Source organism: Oryctolagus cuniculus, chromosome 2 (assembly GCF_964237555.1).
Source record: "Oryctolagus cuniculus chromosome 2, mOryCun1.1, whole genome shotgun sequence".
Lineage (NCBI taxonomy): Eukaryota > Metazoa > Chordata > Mammalia > Lagomorpha > Leporidae > Oryctolagus > Oryctolagus cuniculus.
This window is the reverse complement of record NC_091433.1, coordinates 152,592,571-152,615,397: the sequence shown is the minus strand read 5'-3', so window position 1 is coordinate 152,615,397 and position 22,827 is coordinate 152,592,571. Positions and strand designations below refer to the sequence as shown.

Genomic DNA, 22,827 nt, shown 5'->3' with positions numbered 1-22,827 from the left:
CATATGGGTACCAGTTCAAGACCCGGCCTACATGGGAGACCAGGAAGAAGCTCCTGGTTCCTGGCTTTGGATAGGCCCAGCTCCAGCTCCAGCAGCTGCAGCCATTTGGGTAGTGAACCAGCAGATGGAAAACCTCTCTCTCTCTGCCTCTGCCTCTCTGTAACTCTTTCAAATAAAATAAATATTTAAAAAAAAATTGATGCTAACCATCGAGATAGCAACACAACAGGAAGATAGGTCTGTTTTAAAATTATACGTTTTGAAGTACAATTAGGAGATTGTTTTTACAGGTATTAAGTCATACATCTGAAGGATTTAGAAGCTACAACTGGAAAATGAATACGTTGTCACTTTTTACTTTATAGTATCAACAAGTGAAGAGATCCCACAAGATCTACATATTTTTCAACATGGAAATGACCAGAGACTGAAACATGCAAAAAGACAAACTTTCTTTTACATGTTCTGTTTTCAAGCCATCTAAAAGGAAAAAAAAAATCATAATGTTTAACAGAGTACAAAAAAGTGTAATATATTTAGCAAAATTGACATTTTGAGAATTATTATATGTAGACTTGGTTTCTATTGTTGTGGAACAGTATTTTTTTTCTTCCTTTTTGTTTAATTCTTTACTTAGTGGAGAGTTAATCTCATGAGGGTAAAATGAACTGAAAGTATGTCATTGCAAAAATTAAAGGGGACCAGTGCTGTGGCATAGCAGGTAAAGCCACCGTCGGCATTGGTAGCATCCCATATGGGTGCCGATTGAGTCTCGGCTGCTCCACTTCCGATGCAGCTCTCTGCTATAGCCTGGCAAAGCAGTAGAAGATGGCCCAAGTGCCTGGGTCCCTGCACCAAGTTGGAGACCCCCAGAAGAAGCTCTTGGTTCTGGGTTTCGGATCGGCCCAACTCTGGCCATTGCAGCCATTTGGGGAGTGAATCAGCAGATGCAAAACCTCTCTCTCTCTCTCTCTCTCTCTCTGATTTTTCCTCTCTGTAACTCTGCCTTTCAAATAAATAAATAAATCTTTTTAAAAAATTAAAAGAATAAGAATGGAAGGAGGAGGAAGGATGGTAGTATGGGCAGGATGGAGAGTAAGGCAAGAAGTAACACTATGCTCCTGAATCTGAATATATGAAATAGATGAAATTTGTTCATCTTATATGAATAAAAATTGCTTTAAAAAATCATTGTGTTTTATTGGACTCAGAAAACCACAACATTGCGGAACGATGACTGTCATACCAATTTTGTGCACATACTGGTCGAGTGGGAAGTTCAGCTGAAGCATTAGTGATCAGTGACACCGTGCCAATATAATTCCAACATCTGGACTTGCGATTTGGGGGTAATTCCAAACATGTACAAGCTATCCTGAAAGCAGATAATTCAACTCCAGTTTAATCACAAGTTCTAAACTACAGAGTACATTGGGAAATAGCATTACTATTTCTAGAAGGTAAAGAAAGATCTATGACAGAATCTATTTCATGTGTTGTCAGCCTCCTAAAGATGTGGCTAAAAACAGTTTCTTGGTAATATTTGAAGGGTCAAAAGCAACGACCTTGTCACATTCTTGGCAACGCTAGTGCAACACCTGGGTCAGACTCTAGTGATGATTAATATGGTAATTATAAAGGGATCAGAAATGTTATTGTAGCAGAAGAGCTATAGTATAAACAATGCCTCCTAACATCGTAGATAGTCTCAACAATTTATCTCCAAATCCTTGATTATGAGAATTACAATGAATATATTTCATAAAAAATATTTTGGTAAGATTACTAGCAAAAATGGCTTAAAAAGCAGATTTATTCACAATATCTTAAAGATCCACTTTTGAACAGGATGTTCCTTGTGTATATTAGAACAATGGAAGAACATGAAGAACGATTCCATACCATTGTGTGTCCATTGCAGTTCGGATACTAAGTGACCAAAAAACTAAACCTGGAAAAATCCCTAGAATCACAAGACGTTCATTTATACGGTTGGATCTATATTTACTTGCATTGGAACTCTTTAAGCGTGTAATTACATAAAACACAATCTATAAATAAGAATTCAACCCCCAATCATTTCATAAGTGCTGGAGAGATGGACAGATCTAATTACAACAGGGAATCCAAAGAACCTGTACTAGGACAGCACGTGCATTCTGTGGGTCTGCGCAGCACATGTGTTTCACCAGACAACCTGGTGGACAGTCATCTCTACAACCTTTACAACCCAGGCTACTATCTTGACAGAAATTTATAGGAAAGCTGTAGATGTGAGTCTGTAGTGTGACATCATTTGTTTGCTTATTAAATCTTTTTGCTCCGGGTATTTTTGTCAGTTGTTGTTATTGGAAAATTAGGTAAGATGCTTCCCATTTAACAATTCATTCAGAAAATATTTTCTGATGCCTACTCTGGACTATGCCAAAGAGCATACAAGTAGAAGACACACTAAATTGCATTCAACCTGAGCTTATGTTATTCCTGTTGGTCCCTCACTGTTTGCTTTTGCCTGTTTAGTTTACTACTCACAAAAATACATCTAAAACACCTCCTTTGTAAATGTGCTCCAGAGATGTGATGACAAATTCACTATTCCCTGTTTTACGCTTTTATTGTAAGTTTCCATGTTTCTACTACTGTCTATTATATAGCAATAAAATTCTTTTCTGCAAAAGTCTGTCTTCCTTTTTTAAGTCTATTGAAGCATATTCAATATCTCACCCACACTTATATCCCACGAAAATGAAAAATTTCTATGTACTTTAAAATCCTGTAGAAATGATTCATGAATGTATGAATGACTGAACTTTCAGTGGGGATTGGATGCCAATTAGCTCCTAGACATTCTTCTGGAAAAATATAGCTGCTCCAGGGATTGACCTCATCATATCTGTCAACTGTGAGTGATCCTCTCAGAATGAAGGAATATCTACCACATTACTCCAGAGACTTGAATGCGCTCTTTTTAAAACATTCAATATCTTTCATTTTTCTCATGGAGCTGAAGGTTCTTCAGTAAGCTTCTTACTAAGTGATAGCTGTCATTTGTTTTTATCTTTGTTTGGTTTTTGAGAGATATACCAATTGTGTTAGCCTTTTCCTTCTCTGTTGCCAATTAATTGAGAGATCTACTTCATCAAGATGTTCCAGAAGTACAAAAATCCAGGAGATACAGACTTTATTCTACCAAGTAAGCAGTTGTCACAATTCAAAGATTTTTTGGACTTCAAGTTAGGGTGATCTTTTTGTGTGGTCTAACAGGCTTTGGAGCCATTTCCCATCAGGTCTAGCCACATCCAGCTGACTACCATTGAAATGGCCCCAGAATCCCTCAAAAATGATTATATTTACAGCTATTTGCTATCCATACAAACTTTGCTATCTAATATTGTCTTACTATGTACCTTTTTGGGTGTATCCTATTATTCTGATTAACGTATGAGATTTTCTCCCTGGGTTTGCAAAGAACTCTTAGATAGAATACAAGAATTTTCCCAAAATAGTTTGCCATCATGTTTAGTTTATATAGAGGTCTTGTGATGCTAGGTTTATACAACTCTATTTTCAACAACCAAATCAAGTACAGAAATATGATTACTGTGGTGCCTATAACCTAAGTACAAAAAACAAAAACAGGCGTATTTCAAGGTTTGCAAACCTCTTATCCTGGATCTACAAAAAGACGTTCTTGCTCACTCTTCATTCCAAGAAAACATGTGATCACCTAGGAATATCTCCCTACAGGCAGGCTTGGAGTGAATTCTGAGTCACACTAACATAAAGAACAACCGACACAGCCACCCAACCACATGCCCTGAGGTTCAGTACTACCCAAGAGAAAATTCTGAATGTGTTGGCAAACACTCCATTTTCACTACCCTGCAATGGAAAGAAATTAATTGTCTCAGTTGTGCAAACACATAGGACTTCCCTGAATTCTCTCAGTATGAATTGTTAAGGAAAAAATAGATTGTGCATTACAATCTTGATGCCAGGAAAAGACAGATGCCATGAGTGCTCAAAGAGATCTTAGCTGATGAACATAGTAACCCTGCTAATGGGGGTGACTGGAGAAGACACCAAATGCCTTGAACTGCAAATAATTTTCTTCATCCAGATAACTGAAAATTGCACTGGAATAGTACACAGGATTCGAACTAAGCTTTTTCACATTTTAGGTTTTAGACTAGTATAATTCCCTTTCCACACAAACCATATCAGAAATCCTTGAACATCAACCGGAGGTACAAAATGTCAAAAAATTTACAATTCTCAATATAGCTGTACAGAACCTTTACTAAAACCCATATCAAAAACTCCACTATAAATTCCACAAATTTTTGTGAATCTTAAAATATTTTAGCTTTAGAATGCATAACAGGTGTTCCCCCTTTCACAAATACATGCAACTGAACAACTGGAAAACAGCTCAAGAAAATCTCCAAAGAATTGATCTTCAGAGATCAGACCTTATGACACCAAACAACCCCAAATTCCCTTGTGCACCTCTGCTGACAAGAGTTACTGCTACTGAAGCACTAGAAGATGTGTACACAAACCGCAACAATTAAATATCTTGCCTACCACGGGAACTGCTATTTGCTGAGAAGTCTGCTGCTAGAATTTGCTTGCTCATCTGATGCTATCACATGCCCACGTTGCAGAGCCTCCTTGAAGGTGGTACTTTATCCATTTTGTAATAGATCCACATTGCAGAGCCTCCTTGAAGGTGGTACTTTATCCATTTTGTAATAGAGCCATGTATTTTATGGTTGTATAGCTGTGTATGTTGTATGTTTCTTCCCATCTTCCCCAGTTATTTTACTTTTGAATCTAATGGGCTTTGTATCCCCAAACCAAACAACTTGTTAGAAATAAACAGCACAGAACAAAATCTCTCTTATCTGCTTGCTGCCTAACAAATCAAAACACACTGAAATCTGGGATTATCAGAGAAGGTTTGGGATAAAGAAATAAACTAAAAACTGACTTGTCAAATGGGGCTCCCTGCTGCTCAGTACCATGTGTTACCGCAGCAAGTTGCATCTGTTCAGCTATTAAATATGTTAGTGAATATGATGCATGAGGCAGCCATCGCATTACCAAATATTCTCAGAATCTACTAAACTCTAGAGCTTAAAAATAACATTACATAAAACATGTAACTCTGTTGCTATCTATTTTAATTTTTACCTTTTGTCATTAAAGCTTGAGGCTACAGCATCTTGAGGACAATTTTAAAAGGACAAGGGAATAAACTATAGTTTTGATTACATTTCACACACTTTAGTTATATTCAGACATTACTTTAAAAAGTTGGCAAGCTAACCAAAATCTCAGATTTTTAAACTTTGTTCTGACTACTGGCTGCATTTTAATTCACAATGGATACAACAGGATTGAAGTAAATAACTACATTTGAAAAACTTGAGTAGGCGCCTCTTGTTTGCCCTTCTGAACATCTTTGTTTCAATTTAATCCTGGCTATTACCAAATGCCACAGAGCATATGAGGCAGGCCCTTGATGTCATCTGCAGTCAGAGCTCAAGAACTTTGTCATTTAAATAAGCTATCAAGAGGTAAGACATCTACACCTTACTAAGCACTTACTAGCAGAGCACATCTGTTATACTGTTTGTAATATTAAGATTAACCACAATAACGTTGACAGTATTAACACGCTTAAAGGCCTGTCACGTTCCACTGCTGTTCACAAGTCCTGAGGACTCCATGATTGAAATAAGAAGTGACTAGGGGCAAAATTAAGAATTATGGAATGTGCAGAAGGTGAAGATCACAAAGGCAGACTCTGAAACAGGGACTGCTTGCCATTCAGAAGTTAACTTCTTTCCTGCACTGCTCTTGATAGAATAGTGGGTACTCATTGCTTTCTTGAAAAGAGCCACATGATGTATGAATTTATTATCCAATCTCCTTGGCCAACTGCTGTTCTGTGAATGCTATTGTTAGAGGAGAGAGTTGCAACTCGAGCTATAAAGTGTTTGGTAACAGTGAAATTATTAAAATATAAACACATTCAAATCGAATACACCAGAAAGAAAATCATTCTAGGGTACTCAAAGTCTTAAGAAACAATGATGTCGATATGTTTATATGATAAAACATTACTCTCTGTGAAATCCTTATATATTGCTGATTGGAGTATTCAACAGTATCATATCCTTAGAGGAAAAATTGGCAATAAATGCAGTGATTCTGCTTGTAGGAATTAATCCATTAGAAATATACTTCAATATATGTGAAATAAGTTTAGTATAAAATATTTAAAAATCTATCAGGTTGTGATACTAAACCTGCTGTAATAGTTAAAATACCCATCATAAAGAAATGGACAATAAATTCTGGAATATAGATACAGCAGGTTACTAGGAGGTAAGAAGGAGATTATATGTTCTAAAATGGAACACAGTCCAAAATATACTAAATAAAAACCAAGTTGCCAAATATTATGTGTTACAGAATAACACTTTTCGGGGCTGGAGCTGTGGAGTAGCAGGTAAAGCTAACTCCTGCAATGCTGGCATCCCATATAGGCACCAGTTCGAGTCCCAGCTGTTCCACTTCCAATCCAGCTCTCTGCTATGGCCTGGGAAAGCAGTAAAACATGGCCCAAGACCTTGAGGCCCTGCACCCGCGCAGGAGACCCAGAGGAAGCTCCTAGCTCCTGGCTTCAGACTGGTGCAGCTCTGGCCATTGCAACTATCTGAGGAGTGAATCAGTGGATAGAAGACCTCTCTCTCTCTCTCCCTCTCTCTCTCTCTCTCCCCCCTCTCTCCCTCTCTCCCTCTCTCCCTCCCTCCCTCTCTCTCTTTCCCTCTCTGTCTCTGCCTCTCTGTAACTCTGCCTTTCAAATAAAATAAATCTTAAAAAAAAAAAAAGAAAAACACTTTTCTTTTTAAAGAATTTTCAAGAGTGTCAGTATGTATTGAATACTTATGTATTCTATATACAAAAAATAAAGAAATGTATATACACAAAACTAAAAATTAGAAATCTAGACAGCATAGTCAAGTATGAATGATTGTTATATTAAGATTTTTTAATAATTTTATTATCTAAAAAATGAAGTTATTAAAAACATAGACTTTTCTGAAAAGCAAATTGACACTGTCTTCCAAAAGGCAACAAATCCCATCCAGTTCCTTCTGAACGGCCTGCTGTACTATATTATTGGTCTTGCAGCTCTAACTCTATGCATCAGAATCCTGCTCATGTCTAGACAGACGAATTTTTAAAAGCCAGTAAATAAAAAAGGAGAAAATAGTAGAAATACAGTCTACTGACAGGAAGGAATTTCATGACAAACTAGTTAATGATAAAGCTATTGGTTACAGTATATTCCTCACATAATAATGAACAATATTTAAAGAGCAATTTCAAATAACAAAACCATACTCAGCTGCTTCATCTATCCAACTCCCTTCATAACAGCCGGTCACAGTCAAATAACCACTAGTCTTGAATTAGGCATTGTGAGAGGGGCTAGAAGTCACAACTTTATCTTTCTATGATTTGAAATATTTCTGCAATGCTTGTCTATCAAAGATCAAATGAATACAGTTCTGAAGCCACAAGGCAGCTGCCTGACCTTACTCCACATTTTACAGCTAAAATTTCAACCCCATTTCTCTGCTGATGCCTTTGGGATATGGAGCCCCTAAAGCCTGATTTTCCTGCTAATTAACAATAATGAATAGGATGACACACTTTCCTTTTGAATACTTCTGTTCGGAAACTATTCAATCAGAAGGAGCTACAAGCAATAGACAAAACCCTTTCTCTCCTCTCACATGCTTAGATACACAGACTTTACCCTGTCTATTGCTTTAAAAAAAAAAAAAAGAAAAAAAAAAAGAAGGTCACACCGTCTAGGTTCCACGCATTTGTGTTAGTATCTGGGGAAGGGCTGAAATTTGCAGCTTCAGAGTTTCCAAAAACAGTGTGGGTAATTTGTATATTCATCTGCACATAAGGATGATGTGGCAGGGTTAGGTTAGCCCTGCCATTGGACAGAATTCAAACCATGGCATTGAAACTTATAATTCCACCAGTTAAGGACATTTTAATACAAAATATCACTTGCTATGATATGGATCATTATTTTTATTTTGTACACTTATTTAGAGGAATAAGAAATTTTTCCAGCTTCTGACCTGCTTAAGGAATCTCTTCACACAACACACCATAAAGACTCATTGGCTTAAAACTGGTAATTTGATCTGTATGATAATTTGGAAAAGTAGGTAGGCTACCCAGAAATTTTCCTTTGAACTAAAGAAAATCAAGGCTTTGAAGTCATATAGAATGGTTTCAGATACCAGGTATGTCTTAATATCTATGCAATATTGGTCATTTATTTTAAAAAGCCATTTGCTCATCTGTAACATTGAGATAATACCTCACACCTCAGTGGATAACTGTGAATATTAAATGGATATAATTTTTGTGTAGAGTGTTTATATCAACATGTGGTCCATAGTGAGGACACAATATATGCTAAATAACATTGCTCAGTTACTGTATTTCTCACAAGGTAAATGAATTAGATAAGTGTGACTTTAGAGGGAGAGTTTAACCCTATTTCAGATAATTAATTGGCAGTATTTTCAATAATTTAATATATTTTAACTAAAACAATTTAAAAACTTTTTTTCTAATTATATTTTTTACGTTTCTTTTTAACTTTTATTTAATGAATATAAATTTCCAAAGTACAGCTTATGGATTACAATGGCTTTCCCCCCCCCATAACTTCCTTCCCACCTGCAACCCTCCCCTCTCCCACTCCCTCTCTCTTAAAAACTTTAAAATAAGGCTTGAGCCACTTTCACCTCCATCATTTAAGTGAGTTCCACAAGTTGGCACAGCTACAGGTCAAATTGCCAGGGCAGTGGAGATTGATGATCTGCACTTTCCTAATCAATTAGGACTGACTGCCTTAGGAGGGTTTTGATTGTTTTGCCATAAATTTAATTATATTCATGTCTTCTTATGAAGTCAGAATGCAGGTGAATATAGCACAGCTGTTTTTGTATGCAAACCTAAAATAATACAGACAGCAGCTAGAAGCAAACCTAGGCTGAATCTCAAAGAAGTTACCACCCATTTGGAAGGTGTGAACCTGGAAATGAAATTAAACTGACCAGTGTTCTAACATGAGAGAAGTCTTTCTTCCTCAAGAAAATACTGCACGTTTGGTGAATGCACCTCATGACAGGTGTCACTGCTCAGGCTTCCACGTTAAGCACGTGAGTTTCACTTAGTTGTAACCGGGGAGTCCCAGAAGAGTATCACATGCTTTCACCTTTCTCCTTTGGGAGCCTATCTCATTCCATGCTCTAAAGAGAGCACTTCTGGAATAAGCTCTTGCATAACAATGGAAAATTACCAACAGGAGGGCAAGGCCGGCTACTAGCCAAAAGAAAAGAGCAGGAGAGTTCACCTATTTCTCCATTTACATATTCCTTCATCAGTAGGCATTTATTATTATCTATTAAGCACCATGCTAGTGTATGAAAACATAGGGACATAAAATTGCATTGCACACAGTCACTGAGCTTGAATGGCTCTCAATTAAATGGGTCACATGAGTAAGTAACTGTGACTATGGTAATAGAATTAAGAGCAAAGGGCTATGATAGAACCAAAAGGACATGATTATAATTTTGCCCTAGTGGACAAAGGCAGGCTTCACAAATACATAAAACACATGTTCCAGACTTCGAAAATGAATAAAAATGCACGAGATTTGGAAGGAGGCAGGAGCAGGTAGGAACAGGAAGAAGTAGGAATATTTCAAGAGAGGAATTAGTGTGAACAAAAGCACTTAAGAGCTCTATTTCTACTCTGTCATTACTTTTATATTTGTTTTAAATTGGGCTTCTTTGACTTTAAAATTATGTTTTTCCCAAATGTACGAATCAAACTAGTTGTAAATATTAGCTAGCTAACAAAAGGTATTGAAGCAGTTAGTTAGGTAACTTTCTATGTGTTTAAGTAAGTTGAGAAAATAGATTATGTAGAAGAATACTGAAATGCCTAGTAATTCATGTGATACATGGTAGGGGAAAAGGTGGGCTCATTTGGCTTCATAAAACTGCATTAAACAGGGGATGGCCTTGTCTGTGACACAGTGAGTTAAGTTGCCTTCTACATGAGTGTTGGTTCTAGTCCCAGCTACTTCCCTTCAAATCTACCTCCCTACTAGTGTGCCTGGAAAAGCAGCAGCCGATGCCCCAAGTACTTGGGCCCCAGCCACCCACATGGGAGACCGAGATGGAGTTCCAGGCTCCTGGTTTTTGCCTTGCCTTGTCCTGGTCATTGTGGCTATTTGGAGATTAAACCAACATGGAAATTCTCGTAACTCTGTCCTTCTCTCACTGTCACTATGCCCTCCGAATAATTTTTTTTTAAATGTTTTAAAATTCCATTAAACAAACCCAAGCAGAGTTGTTTGGTTTCATCTAATGAGGCACTGTCCCCGGCACTTTGACCTGCATCACAGAAGGCAGCAGTTAAGCACATGGCAATGCTGCGAGACTGCCTGAGGTCAACCCTGTGCTTTGCAGCTTCCTAGTTGTGTGATCTGTGCCTCATTAAGTAAATAACGATGGGGATAATTTTTTTTCTTTTTGGAGTTTTAGTGAATATTAGATGGCCTTACATATATAAACAGAATAATTATGAGTATATTGGTTGTTTTTATAAAAGCCACACTTGAAGACTTTCCTAAGAAAACATTTAATTGTGCTTCTAAACCATGACTATTTGAAATACCAGTCTATGTGCCTAGATTCTGTGGCTAGGTGTCTGTGAAGTGGAATTTATCCATTCAATTCTGAGATACCGAAAGTGCATATGTTAATAGTGAATATGTATGAATTAGAGTAGGAGTATCTAAGATGAGGCTGGAAAATAAGGCCATGTTCAATTCGTTGTAGGCCCAACAAAGGAGTTTGAGTTTTGAAAACTTGAAATCTAGGCCTGTGGTTCGCTATCAGAACAGGCTCGGGTGTGGTTCACCAGACTGTGCCCTCAACATATGAATCTATAAAAAGGTAACAATATACATAAATTGGAAATGGACTAATTCTTAGCTCAGAATTGCATTTCCAACTCACCCATAACATCTTAAATATTAACTGACTTCTGAAGGAGACAGTGTTCTTGACCCAAGCGACAATGACTTGCTGCTGTTGAATGTCTTCAGAATATACACAAAATTTAAGTTGGGAGAATTCTAGAACCAGAGTTTATTTCAACAAAAACTGATTGCTTACTTGCTAAATTCCAGGCTCAATATAAACTCTGTGAAAACAAAGCTGAACAAAACAGACACAATTTCCTGCCCTTCTAATGCTTACTTATGTTCAACATCACACTATTCAACACTAATGAAGAACTGATCATCAGAACTTAAACACTTTAAACTACACCCACAATTTAGCCTTGTTTATAAATCTGCCAGCAAAAACAAGAGACTACAAAAATGTTAATTTTTGTTTGTTTTGTTGATTTTTCCTTAGATATTTGACTTTGCTTTGTCCTAGACAAGCCAATTACTAAGCATCTGTGAATACAATTTCAGTATATTGAAAATCAGTTCCTCCCCACAAGCATGAAATCAGCGTTGAGAAAACCTTGAAGGGACACCACAGAGGGACTGCAAGTCAATGGCCTGAACAAGGAGTCCACCTCCATCCCCAGCCAGCAGTGGGAGGAAGTGGGGGAAGTGGGAGGGTGGCTGACAAGATCTGAACTGCACTTTCACTGCTTTCTTCATGAAGCAGCAGCCAGTAACTGGGGAAAATTACTGTAAAAGGTAGCTGAATATTATTAGTCAAGGCTGTCTTCAGCTACTAGAACTTGATATCTATTGTAATGAAATGCTTAAAACTAGAAGTTGCTTCACTACATGTAAACATTGCTTAACATTCAATCTGAATAAATATATACACACTTTCAAGGATTTGGCATTTATTTATAGGCAAAACATCCAAAATCCTATCTTCATTGTTTTTTAAATAGCAACTTTTTCTTTTACAACAATTATTCTGATAGTGGTTCAAAGGATGGATTAGAGAGGGGAACATTCTTGGAAGCAAAAGATTAATGAGAGGATTATGGCAACAGTTCAAGAAGAGACCATTCAACAAAGGAAATAAGGGACACAAAGCAAGCAGACAAATTCTGCAACTATGCCATTCAATACAGTAGCCTGTAGCCACATGTTGAACCATTGAAATGTAGTTAATGGGATTGAAGAACTGAATTTTAAAGTGCATGTAATTTTAATTAAGTTAAATATAACTTGAAAATTTTACCCAATTTAATTATAGTGAACTGTTAAGTATGTTTAGGCTAAATTGAGTATATGAATCTTCTTTTATCACCATAAATTTTATAAAATATGAAGAAAACTTAGATTTTTTTAACTGACAGTTATAAATAAGAGATTTGATTTTAAAAACTTAGTATTACAAAATAATCTAAAACATTAATAATTATTGTTTTCATATGAAAATATTACAGATACTTTGAATTAAACAAAATACACACATACTGATATGATGGTATTTTAGTCAATGAAAGACTCTATGTAACAGTGATCTTATAAAATTCTATTGCCTACTAATGTCATAGCCATCTTAGACTGTATAAGTACAATCTGTGTTGTTCACTACAAAAAAAATTTTCATAATACATTTCTCAGAATGTATTCCTCTCATTAAGTGGCAGAATGGACAGTGAGAGAGAGAGACAGAGAGAAAGGTCTTCCTTTTTCCATTGGTTCACCCCCCAATGGCCACTACGGCCGATGTGCTGCGGCCGGCGCACGGCACTGATCTGAAGCCAGGAGCCAGGAGCTTCTCCTGGTCTCCCATGTGGGTGCAGGGCCCAAGCACCTGGGCCATCCTCCACTGCACTCGCGGGCCACAGCAGAGAGCTGGACTGGAAGAGGAGCAACCGGGACAGAATCCGTTGCCCCAACCGGGACTAGAACCTGGGGTGCCGGCTCCACAGGTGGAGGATTAGCCTAGTGAGCCACGGCGCCAGCCCTGATTTAGTTTTAAAGCAAGCATAGTATAAAGTGTGTCAAAGATTTAATCAATTATTACGTAGATAGCTATGTGATTGGAAGATGGTTATTTCAGTTTCTACTGTAGTAAGCTTGAGAGGTCTCTGAAACACCTCAGTACACACATTGAATCAGTTAAAAATATTAATATGGCACTAAGATAAGTCAGACTGAAGATACATATTTTGGAGTGAGTTTTTAGTATTTGATAATTAAATTTCAGAGTAGAATTCTAGAAATGTTTAGATTTAAATTGCAAGACCAAAGCCTTACTAATAAATTGAATTTTGATACTTTACCAAAGACCATTTTTGTCTGTCAATCTTATATTTCCACTCTTCATTGGGCAGGAAGCCTCTAAGCCTCAGCTGTGAGAGGAAGTGATTTATTTTCTTGATAGGAAGAACCTATCATTGAAATGTCTCATTAGAAGTTTAGAGACTTCTTATGTTCTTCTCTGGCTGTTGGTCACAAGCCCATGATCGCTATCTTTTGTCAGTAGGGAGGTAAAACAGTTTATCCATTGTTCTACATGAAGGGGGAGGTTCCCTCTTAAAGTAAGCTTCTGAAGACTTCACAAATTGCATTTGATAGCTCTACCAATGAATTTTTCTATTAAAAGACATTTGTCAGCCCCCATGAAAATCATCTTCAGTCTTCTACTTCTCTTTCATAAATTAGAATATTTATGCCTACTATTTACTTGACTACTCCCTAATATATTTCCCTAGGTTTTTCCCTTCTTTTGTGGAATTAAACTGCCTACATCTAAAATGCCCCAGACTCAGCACTAAAATGATTCTAATGGATCCGGCACTGTGGTGTAGTGGGTTAAGATGACAATTGTGACACTGGCATCCCATATGGGCGCCGGTTCCTATCCTGGCTGTTCTATTTCTGCACTAGCTTCCTGTTAATGTGCTCCAGAAAAGCAGTGGAGGACGGCCCAAGAACTTGGGGCCCTGCACCCATGTGGGAAACCCAGAAGAAGCTCCTAGTTCCTGGCTTCAGACTAGCCCCTCCCTGGCCATTCTGGTCATTTAGAGAGTGATCCAACAGGTGAAAGATTTCTCTGTCTTTGTCTCTCCCTCTCTCTGCTTGTAAACTGTGCTTTTCAGATTAAAAAATAAATTGTGGGGAAAAAAAGTGATTCTAATGCCACAACATCACCATCATCATCTTGTTTTCTAATCTTTGATTGACATGTTTGCTGATTTTCTGTTTTTAAACTACTATTATGAAATTTGCTTATGGCTTTAATTTTGTGTGTCTGTGTGTACGCACATGTGCAGTGAAAAGAATTTTCCTTATCAGTGTGCCAATGACCCTTCATCTGTATGAATTTCCCATGCTAGTCTTGAACATTCCAGCAATGTCTATATTTCTTTTTTTCTATCAATCTTTATTACTGTTAGACTTCTGCAAGGCTTGCATCTTTAATAATCAATTTATATATGGTTTAATTATTGCTTATCATCTATTTCTGAAACACATAGACTCTCTTGATTATGAAACTGAACATATCAGATATGTTTAGAACACAGCAGTTCTCTATGAATCCCTGAATAAACTATATAAAATGCTCTTGGATTCCAGAGTTGGTATAAGATTATTAATGCTTGCTGTTTGAAGATGCTTGGATTTTGGAGAAAATTATTTCATAGGAATAAATGCCTAATCATCTATGGTTTGAATTGCATATAGGCATTCATTAATGGTGTATTGCATTGGCCAAAAGACATTTTTCTTGAAGTTTTGAAAAATAGTTGCAACAGAAAAAATGGAGGTATAATAGTACCCAGAGAAGGTTCAAACAAGAAGTCACTTGTTTTGAAGGTTAGATTGGCATGAGAAAACAGAGCTTGAAAAGACAACCCATTATTGAATACCTTAGAATGGATCTGAAGCCATTTTGTAAACCTCTGGCCCATAACAAAGCAATAAGTCAGGAGATTCATGATCACAGATTGGAGCAGAATCTGTGAATAGGATTATCTCTGCCTAGGTAATGTTCCGAGCCTGCTTCTGCAACTTTTCCAAAGAGATTTCTGAGCCTTAGTTACTTTTGGTAGCTAGCTCAGGAAGCTACAGGATAAGGTCTACTCTGGAAACAACCAACATTCAAAGAGAATGTTGGTGACTGAGTAGAATCACAAGAGTGAGACTGGCAATATACCCTTTGGGGCAGGAACAAGAAATAAGAAGAAACATTTTTTAAAAATAGGTTAATGTATTTTTCTGGAGTGGAAAAGTTAAGTAGGGAATTGCAGAAAATGGATCTGAAATGGGAAATCAAGATTAGAACTACTAAATTTTAGATGTAGAATCTGGCTTTACCTGTACATGATTGGAGAGTGGAAGTCTAAATGTGTTTTAAGAAAAGAATAACATGATCAAAGAAGCCATTCAGCAAATTAACATGATCAAAGAAGTAATTTAGCAAAATAACCAATATAAAATGGATCATAAATTAAAGAGACAGAAAGATAACTGGGAAGGCAAGGCAGCAGTAGAAGCATCTAAGTGACAAATACATGAACATAGGAGGTGTAGGAAGAAATAATTATGGTTATCCTACAATTTCACAGCAATAGAAATTCTGAGAAGGAAATAACTGTAGACAATTCAGAGAAATTAAATGATGCACCAAAGGTGACAACCAATCTTTGAAAAAGAAACTGAATTAACTCCTAGAGGTAAGGATGAAAAAAAGGAACTTGTATTGGTTCACCTACTCACTCCCCGCCCCCCGCCCCCCCAAATGAGAGACTGTTTCCAAATGTCTGGATGGCACTTAAGCAAATATAAAAGTGACCATCAGGTCTCCAATTTCCTACAAAAACAATTCTTATCCATCGTGCTGCAGAAGCACAGGCATGAATTTACCATACATGGTGAAAATACCTAAGTCTTTCTGTTAAATTCTAGACAAATAGGCCACAGGACATTAAATTTGTGCAAGAATGAGGCAAACAAATACTTACTATACATGATTTACAGGATTGAATTTAAATATCATATGGCAAAGTGTTGGTTGGAAAGAACATTTTAGGGGGAAGATAATTTCAATTGAAGAAAAGCCTGGAGGGGAATAATTTGGTTTTATCTTGTTGATATAGATATGTATTCCGGTATAATTAGACTTTAAAAGCATGTTTTCAGATTTAATCTTAATACAGTGGTAAGATAAATAGCACGAAATGGAGAAAGAGAGAAAGCTGAGAGAGATGTTATTTAGGGATGTGTAATATTTGCTATAAATATACTGTGTTTGTAGTCTTCACTAAACAGTTGATCAAAGGTATATTGCTAAATCAAAATCAATTAAGTGCTTGCTTTCAAAACATGGCTTGTGGCCTAGCAAAATACAAAGAAGAAACACTTAGGGCAAATATGTACAATAATCAAATTTGCAATGCTCTTTTTTGCTCCCAGGGTAAAAGGATTTCAAAGAACGTTCTTCATTCATTCACTCTTGCACCACCACAGCATTCTCTGTGGTCAGAACCAATACATCGGTTAATACACATGGCAGTAAATGATTCCCCATTCTTGGTGTCTTTCTTTTATAAATCAAGGAGTGGTTAGGTAATTTCCAAATAAGTTCACTAGCATCAAGGATCTTTCTCTCTGTCTCTCCCTGTCTGTAACTCTACCTTTCAAATAAATAAATAAAATCTTATAAAAAATAAATAAAACAATACTGGTGGGTAGGCATTTGGCATAGCAGCTTAAGCCAGAGCTTGGTACTCTGGCATCCCATATTGGAATGGCTGGTTCATGCTCCTGCTCTTCTGCTTCTGACCCAGCTTCCTGCTAATGTGCACCCCAGGAGGAAGCAGTTGACGGCCCAAGCACCTGTGCCCCTGCCACCCACATGGGAGAACTGAATAGAGTTTTGGACTCTAGGTTTTGGGCATGGCCAAGCCCTGGCTAATGTGGTGATCTGGAACCAGTAGATAGGAGTTCTCTCTCTGTCTCCATCATTCTTTCAAATAAAATTAAAATAACTATTTTTAAATAACATCTCTATTTGAAAATAATGGGCAAATATGAAATGATAGCGAATAATCTGATAAGAATGAGCTACAATAAATGAGGTGATTATTAAGGAGAGACAATCATTCACTAAGAAAAAATTTTCATGATACTTTCTTTGAAGAATCACCTAGAAACTGACATTGTGGTGGTGCAACATAAAAAGCCACCACTTGCAATGCTGGCATCCCATACTTGAGAGCTACATGGAGTCCTAACTGTTCTGTTTCGGACTGAGCCTCCTGTTAATGCATCTGGGAAAACAGCGGAAGACTGTGCAAGTACTTGAGCCCCTCCCATCCATGTGGGAGACCAGGATGGTGTTCCCAGCTCCTGGCTTAAGCCTAGCCCACAAATGGTTGTTATGGCCCTTTGGGGAGTGAACCAGCAGATAAAAGATCTCATCTCTGTTTTTCCCTCTCTCTCTCTACCACTTATCCTTTCAAATAAATAACTTAAAATCTCTGATGGCTATGATAGTAAAAAAATGCTGACCCATGAAACTTTTTAATACTTTAGCTGTTGTATACTAAGCACCACAATTTTTATATTTTAAAACAAGGAACCAATAACTTTCTCAGGCTTTATAAAAACTAAAATGCATCTGTCACTTTATTTGAACTATTGAAGAGTTGGGAGTTTACACTTAAACAATATTCTCAGCATGTAATTTATTAAACCATTTTTTTCTTTTAGAAAACCTTTACTGAACTGCCAATTCTAGGTAATATACTAATTGATTGTTCTTAATGCCGTGTCTTTATCATCCCATTACCACCTCATTGAACCTTATTGTTTCAATGGTGATATCATACAGCTTTGACTTTAACAGAGGTAACATAAGTATTAATATAATAGAACAAGAATCCATTTATCAAAACTGGGCCTTCTGATTCTAAAGCCATTTCATTTCAAGTTATGATATTATTATTTTTTTTGACAGGCAGAGTGGACAGTGAGAGATAGAGAGACAGAGAGAAAGGTCTTCCTTTCCTGTTGGTTCACCCTCTAATGGCTGCCGCGGCCAGTGCACTGTGGCTGGTGCACCGCACTGATCCAATGGCAGGGGCCAGGTACTTCTCCTGGTCTCCCATGGGGTGCAGGGCCCAAGCACCTGGGCCATCCTCCACTGCACTCCCTGACCACAGCAGAGAGCTGGCCTGGAAGAGGGGCAACCGGGACAGAATCTGGCGCCCCGACCGGGACTAGAACCCAGTGTGCTGGCGCCGCAAGGTGGAGGATTAGCCTAGTGAGCCGCGGAGCCGGCCTTAAGTTATATTATTGAGTGAAGCTAATGAAAATGACTACATTTTAAAGTAAAATCTAACTTGATTGCTCTGAAAAATAGGATGATAAACCATATCAAATATTTAAATTTTTGTTAAAATTACAAGCCAATAACTTTTCAAAAGTTTTCTAATTGAATGGCATTACCCATTTCAGCAAGAATGGAGAATCTTTTAATGGACAAAATAAACTTTCCATTTCATTGGCTTACTCTATCAACTAAAGATACAAATAAAATCTTTATATAACATCAGTAATAGTTTATACTTTGCTGAATTTTCAAGATTACATAAATTTTCTTGGTAGTTTAATGGATAGTCAAAATTTCTAACTTTTCTAAGTACAATATATATCAATAAGGTTAATTTAAAATCAGTTATATTAATAAACCTAAAACAGTAGTAATAATAGAAAGCTCTATAAACCTCATATTACTTCAAAATTTCAAATCCTAAATAAAATAAAAGAATTTATTTGGGAAAACCTGGGTGAACCCTTGGTATTTAAGTAATTGGGTGAAACAACTTTTGAATATTCTCAACTTATTAACACTATGAATAGTTCCTGGAAGCATGTGTTTGGTATAGCAGTTAAGTCACTGCCAGAAATGGCCACATCCCATTCTGGAGTGCCTGGTTTGAATCTCGCCTTCACTTTCAATTCCAACTTCCTGCTAATGCACACACTGAGAGACACAGGCCAGGAGTGAAGTACTTTGATTCCTGACATCATGTGAAAGACTAGGATTGAGTTCCAGGCTCTTAGTTTTGAACAGACCAAATTCTGGCTGATGCAGGCATTTGAGGCATGAACCAATAGATGAAAGATTTGTCTGCCTGCCTGTCTCTCAGTCTTTCAAATACAAAAAAAAATTAATACTTTTTTTTTTTTAAGGAAAAAAGAGAATTGGAGAAATTGGAAAGCTGACATGTCTTGGTACACACAGCTGGTCATGGGCCCCCAGGTGGTAGAAAGGTATTCGGGAAGTGATATGATGTGATGGAGTATGATTCTCTGCAGTTCAGTCCCAAAGGAAGATGGCATTTTGCATTGAGTACTGTGCCAATTATTTTGACTGAGTGGACAACTGTCTTAGCCATGTAGAGGATAACTACATCCTTTTTGACTGTCCAGTTTATTTCTTGTATCTTTGCAACCATTAGTGCCATGATCTCTTTAGAAATTCCATAAATTTATGTCATGACAAAAATGGAGCTGTTGAGTAGGAAAGCTAAAAAGGAAACTGGGAAGTTTCTAAATCAAGACATGTATTCTTTGTTAGAAGATTCTAAAAGTGACTTAAGCCAAAAATTGACTAATTCTATATGTCGACTAATGAATGACTACAGCATGGTTTGATTTTTGCCTTATGATTAATAGAGGAAGAAAGCATAAATACTGTTGCAGCATTTTTATTTTGTTTCAGAATGGAGAATATTTGGAAATTAAAGAACCTAAGGAACATGACAATGAGTCTACTTCTTTGATCTATTTTTTTCAGGAACACTAGAATGTATGAAGAGTTTAATAAAATATAACTGTTACGTGAAGAAAGAACCTGTGGACAAACTGACAGAACCTTCTTCTCTTAAAGGATACAGTAATAGAAAGATGTTATTCTAACGGAATAAGATGGTACAGCAGCATGTCTGAATCAGGTTCTAAATTGTTCTGAAATTCCTGCTGTATAAAGTAGAATTATTTAGTAGTATTTTAACAGTATCAAATTAATTTTAAAATTCAAAATTGGGGGCCATCATTATGATACAGCAAATGAGGCTTCAGCCTATGATGCCAGCTTCCTATCTGAGCACCAGTTTAAAATCTGGGTTCTCTACTTCCACACCAGCTTTCTGCTAATTCACCTGGGAAAACGGCAGATGGCCCAGGTACTTTAGCCTCTGCCACCCACGTGGGAGATCTATCAGAGATCCAGGCTCCTGACTGGCTTTTCCTAGCCCACCCATTGTGGCCATTGAAGGAATGAACCAGTAGATAGATGCAACATATTCTCTCTCTCTCCCCCTCTCTCCCCCATTATGTCTCTGTAGTCTCTGTAAATTTGTCTTTCAAATAAATAAATAAATCTTTAATAAATTAATAAATAAATGTCAAAAAAAGAATAGGTCTGCTTCTATCACCTACAAGCATCATCTTGTGCCCTTCACCTCCCTTTTCTTCCCTTGCCTTCTCTCCTTCCCCTCGCTTTTAATTTCTAATTCCATTTTTTCCTCTTCCATGTACCCAACATTATGCAAAGGAGACTGAGATAAACTTCAGTAGTTAAAAGAAAACCACTGGCCTTGTGTTAGTTTTGATTTTATGCTGAAACCCAGGAAGGAGTAACTTGTATCTGTGTACACCACCTGTTGAGTCACTAAAGGCAGCTCACCTCTTGCAGGCAAGGGAACAAAGGGGAGAAACTTTTATCTGGTTAGATTTAGATTAAGACTGTGTCCTACTAGTTGATACAAGAGTGGGTAGCATTGATTGATAACAGTACTTGGGAATCCAAGGAAACTGCTATCGATTTCCTAGTTAACGATACGCTCTAGGAACAAGGGAGAATCTGAAGGTTTGAAATACAAGAGATTGTATGGAGGTAAGCACTTAATCCAAAGTGAATGGCTAGGCAAGAAGAAGAAGGGAGATTAACAAAGAAGGAGGCCCTCACAGAATAATTCAGAAATTTCCAGCAGATAAAAGAGGTGTTGAGTGCATTGAGCTGGTGTAGGCACCTAGAAAGTCAACTCTTTATTTATTAAAGGACCCCAAGCCTGCATTTGTTCAGAATCGGAAAGAAATGCCTATTATTGTAGACTAAAATGATTTGATCATAAAACAAACAGCAGTGGTTTGACTAATTCAATAACACAGCCCTTATGATTTGAGAGTCATCATTGTAGAACCTTTCCTCAGGGTAAAAGTGTAATTGGTTATGGATCAATATGTAATTTCTTTTAGAAGGAAAAGCTCTTGTTTTCTTTCTTCCTTCTTTCCTTCCTTCCTTCTTTTTTCTGAAGTAGCGAGGCTCAAGTCAGAATGCAGCAAATATATTTTGAAAATTGAGATTACTCTAAACATCGAGATTCCCTACTGCAATACTTAAGTTTATCTCAATGGATCATTTATTTATGACACCATAAAAATCCTGATATTTTCAATTTTGATTGTTAGATATTTTCTGAAAGGCAGTTGAAATTACTTTCCCAGAGTTCCCATTTTGACAACTACATTTTGAATTGAAAATTTACAGTAGTTCAATAATGGTTGTTTTTATTTCTTTCAATATGAGCAATAAATTCAGTCCCAGTGGTCAGTATAAACCCCTACACAGATTATTAAAAATTTCAGAAGTCTAATGAAAAATAAAGAAAATACATTAATAAAATCTTGAACTATAACCTTGTGCATATCTGTGTTTTTATTTTTTGGTATTTGGTGATTTTTCCCTAATTGTTTTAGGACTATTCCTTAAAAGACAATTTCTAACAGGAAATAACAGGATGACCACATCAAATGTCCTTTGAGGCTTGAATATAGGTTAGGGAAGAATTTACAGGCATACTCAAAAATAAAACAGTGTTATATGACTGTGTACATAAACTGTACATCAAGTAAAAAAAGGGACAGATGAGAGTTATATGCTTCTGGAAATGTCCAGAAGATAAAGACTTTAAATAACAACCCTTTATACTTCTTGGACATGTGACACTTCCTTATTTTTTTATTCTAGTATATCAATATATTAATAAATATCTGTTTTAATATATTGATATATAAAATATTGTGATCTCTTAACAATGGGTGATTATGTATTATTATTTGCAAATACTGCAAGGAAATGAAGAGATGAAGTATTGCAATTCTACTCATTAATGATTCTTTCAATGCAGAGATAGAAGAGTCTCTGAGCTATCAAGGCAATTATGGAAACTTTAAAGGAAAGTAAAGGTTTTCATTCACGAATTGCTTTAAATTACTATTTGCCATCTACTATATGCTGAGTAAATTCTTATTTACTTACTGTAATTATTGTAGAGTTTAGAGAAAAAGGAATGGTTCCAGGACATAAATGACAAGAATTCATAGTATTTTCCTGACATGTATCAACATTGCACAAATGTATAGAAACAATACTTTTGCCATTTTATTTCACATCCCCAAATCTTTTTAAGGTTTCCTTTACTCCCTTTTATTTCATGTAACTTTAGCAATTCTTTATTCTGTTAAGAAAAGAAATAAGCACAGTAAATGCAGATTTTTGGATGTCATTAATATTATAACCTCCTGTTTCTAACGAGATGATGTATTATAGTATCTATTGGGCAATAACTTATTTGTTAATTTGGCAAGAGTGCCTAAAGACACTAAAACCACTCCTCCAAAAATCTTTGATT

General features: G+C 36.6%; 1 protein-coding gene and 1 pseudogene across 48 annotated transcripts in view; one reads left to right on the top strand and one right to left on the bottom strand.

The window, feature by feature from the left end:
- NRXN1 (neurexin 1) overlaps window positions 1-22,827 on the bottom strand; it is a 1,231,187-nt gene that overhangs the window by 335,124 nt on the left and 873,236 nt on the right. The window lies entirely within an intron of this gene.
- LOC127485901 (GPN-loop GTPase 3 pseudogene) lies at window positions 19,418-19,937 on the top strand (annotated as a pseudogene).